General features: G+C 41.7%; 1 protein-coding gene across 2 annotated transcripts in view; it reads left to right on the forward strand.

The window, feature by feature from the left end:
- The window catches only part of LOC102894823 (TBC1 domain family member 7), a 20,599-nt gene extending 20,094 nt beyond the window's left edge, over window positions 1-505 (forward strand). For both annotated transcript variants that reach the window (XM_025044932.1, XM_006909259.3), the window contains one exon: window positions 1-505. This exon is cut by the window's left edge and continues 89 nt beyond it. The gene's annotated coding sequence lies outside the window, so the exon portion shown is untranslated.
- The last annotated feature ends 2,728 nt before the right edge of the window (window positions 506-3,233 follow it).

Genomic DNA, 3,233 nt, shown 5'->3' on the forward strand with positions numbered 1-3,233 from the left:
CTTCCTAACAATGTGGAGTCTGCTGGGCCCGCCCTGAGCATTTTGTTCTTGGGACATGATCTACTAAACTGATTGAAAGCAGGGTTCTTGCTTTGGTGCTCAAAGTGTAATTTCTTTTCCAGTAAAATTATTTAATTAAGATATCTGGTATTGCTGTATTGTGGAGCAGCATCTTTCAGTTACACAGAAGTATAAAGTTCCACTCTGAATACAGTTTAAAAGTGTTGTTGGAGTTTTTAAAGCAGTTCAGGGTGGGTGGGTGCTTTAATAAGCAGTGCATAACCAAGCCTGCCCTGCTTCTCTCTGATTAGCACTAAGCAAGTGACTTTCTAAGGTCTCTTTCTGGAATAAAGAATAACTTCCTTTTGTTGACAACTCAGATTTGGCTTTGTTGATGCAGTACTTGTTTAAATCTAAGCTGACTGCTTCTGAGGCTTCATCTTGCTAAATAAGTTTAAATAAAGGCCTTACATTTTTTTCTTTGTGCCAGTTGGAATGAAACAGATAATGAACAAAATGTCTAAATTTACCTACCAAGAGAGAGAATACTTGTTGATATTTTGCTGGACTCATGTTTTTTTTCTGATAGATCATTAAATGTTGGGGAGGGGCGTGGTTTGGGGAGCTCTCCGCCACCCAGAATAGGAGTCGGAGAAATAACAGGTTAAGGTAAAGAGGTAATGACCCCTGAGCCATATTGTGCCACATAGTGGTAAGTGTTCATTGGATAGTGGTAGGCTTTGAGACTGGTAAATGAGACATGGCCCTTTGTTTAAGACTGAGTCAGCTCTCAGACCTGTAGGAGCCTGAGTGGTGAGCTGGAGTCCTTACCCTACCCCCACCCCTCAAAGAGGAGGGAGACCATGAAATTTTGGAGTTATAAATCTGAGAATTCAGTCTCTCCATAATATGTAAAATAACTGTCTAGAAAGAGTTCTGAGCAACATGAGTTGTTGAAACCAGCAGGTACTTCTGTATAGTAGCAGATCCAAAAATATTTAATTTTTAAAACAATAAAAAACACTCAGAAGAAAACCTCTTAAAGCAAACTGCTACCTACAGTTAGTCCTTTACATTTATTCAGTGATTGTCTCGGCCCCTGAAGAACTTTCAATTTAGTTGGGGATTTAAGAAAAAAAAAAAAAAAACACCTGAGAAGGAATTTCTGCTCCAATTTTCTGCTACCTGGTGATTGTAGGGGATATGAGAAATTCACAGAGAAGTCATAAAACAATAATTTTACTTCTATTTAATTTATGAGCTACATATAATTTGTACAACTTTTTTAGGAAAATAGAAGTTATAAAGTCAAGTGATGTTAGTGAATCTCAGTTCTGGAAACAAGAAAAAAAGAATTAGCAATCTCTCAAGAGGATAGTGCCAGCTTACACCTAAATGCCGGGAGAAGCCTGGCATGCACTAGAGAAAGTGTGGGAGGCAGGGGAGAGAGGTGGGCCAGGGCCTCTTGGTGGGGAGGAAGCACAGGGGGCTGCCATTTTTCTCTGCACAATTTTGGGGAGGTCCAGATATGAAAGGGAAAACTATTACTGTACTGCTAAGGGCTCAGAAAATAAGTATTATATTCTGCAAGTAAGTTCTGTCAAACCCAGTTGGTAAAACCTTTTTAACTACAGGGTGTGTGTGGGGAGCGGATTTTTTTCTTAAGCGAGTCAATATGATACCATCAAGAGTTTTCTTTATTAGAAGACTAAACGGCTCCATTTCAGTAGAAGGAGTTTTTAAGGCCCTCTGTGAGGAGAATAGGTAAGGATCCAATTACATTTTAATATCAGAATTTTCACTTGCTGAGAGCTAAGTATTTTCAAAATGTTTCTGCTCACTGCCTTTGGTGAGAAGCACAGCTCCTGATGAAAATGACCCCCCGTTTCCCTTTTTTCAAAACATTATGTCAGGATAGTAAAGAATTTCTCTATGTTAAAGCTCAGGGTTTCTGCTCTACTCAAAGCTGTTGTGGAGTTCTCCCTTGGAAAACTGGAATTTAACAGTGTTACATTTAGTTTTCAGTACTTTCTATAGCGTCTTCCTCTTAAACAGGTGATAGAAGCTCTAAATCTGCTCTGCTAGGAGATAGGGCCAAGGAAGGTTGCGTGTGCGCATGTGTGTGGACACAGGAAGCGGGCTGCTTTTGCCTGATAACAGATTTGGTAAATTACGTATACAGGCTTGTGTATGTGTGTCTAAGGCTATTTCAGGAAATGAGGTCAGGGTTCATTAGAAGTTCTTTTTTTTTTATTAATGGAAAGTTTGCTTGAAAATCGTGGGGCAACACTCAAATCACATGACATGTGGAAATGACTCTGAAGCCCTCATCCTCTGTTGCTCTGGGTGTGAGACATGCCTGCCTTGTCTTGAATTGCGTAAGAATCCTCCCTGGGTTCCAGTCAGTCTCCTGTCATGTTATCACTTCCTTACCTTGACTTGATGTTTGTTTTTTCTCCCTGAAAGTGAGGAATCTGGAGGGAAGTCTGTGGGGGACGAGGAGGGTAAAAATAGAACATATATGCCCAGGATTTAGTCTCTGGCTCAAAGTGACAGCCTCTGCCTCAAAGTGACAGCCTCTGCTGGTGCTATGAGATTTTAAGCAGAAGTTGTGTGCTGAGTTCTGCGGCCAAAGTCAGCTTTTGGGAGGGATGAGGGGTGTGGACAGCTGGCAGGGCCTCTGGCTCTACATTTTGCATCTGCCAGTGGTCACACAGAGTAAGCAGCTTTTATTTTCTGCTAGGTTTGGAAGGGCTAGAGGACTTTTTCTCTGCCTTGACAGAAAGGGGAGTGTGGGAATTTTTGTAGCAGGAGTTGGTGGCATTCTCTCTGGTAGATGAAACAAAGGGCTGTTTCTCCTTTAGAGTCTGTGCCAAGTGAAACTGCTTGTGGCTCTCGGCACAAACTGTGCTTCTCCAGATCAGCTGTTGCTTATCCAGAGTCAGCACCAGTTTGAGTAGGAGGGAGATGATGAAGGAAGAAAAAGGGTGATAAGAACAGAGGGAGGTGGCAAGTTTCCTGGAGGGCCATGGGGTGCTGTCTTTTCATTTCCTGACCACTTCTTTTCCTTTTTGGTCTTTTCAGCCTTATCTTACAGAGGTTAAAATGTGAGTGGTCATTGAGTTGCTAGGTAAGTTGACAATTCCCCACCTTACTCCTGGGGGCTGGTTTTATTATAGGGCAATGACAGAGGGAGTCAGAGAATGCAATCTGAGAAGGACATGGGAAAAATC

The sequence above is a fragment of the Pteropus alecto genome, unplaced genomic scaffold, assembly GCF_000325575.1.
Source record: "Pteropus alecto unplaced genomic scaffold, ASM32557v1 scaffold121, whole genome shotgun sequence".
Lineage (NCBI taxonomy): Eukaryota > Metazoa > Chordata > Mammalia > Chiroptera > Pteropodidae > Pteropus > Pteropus alecto.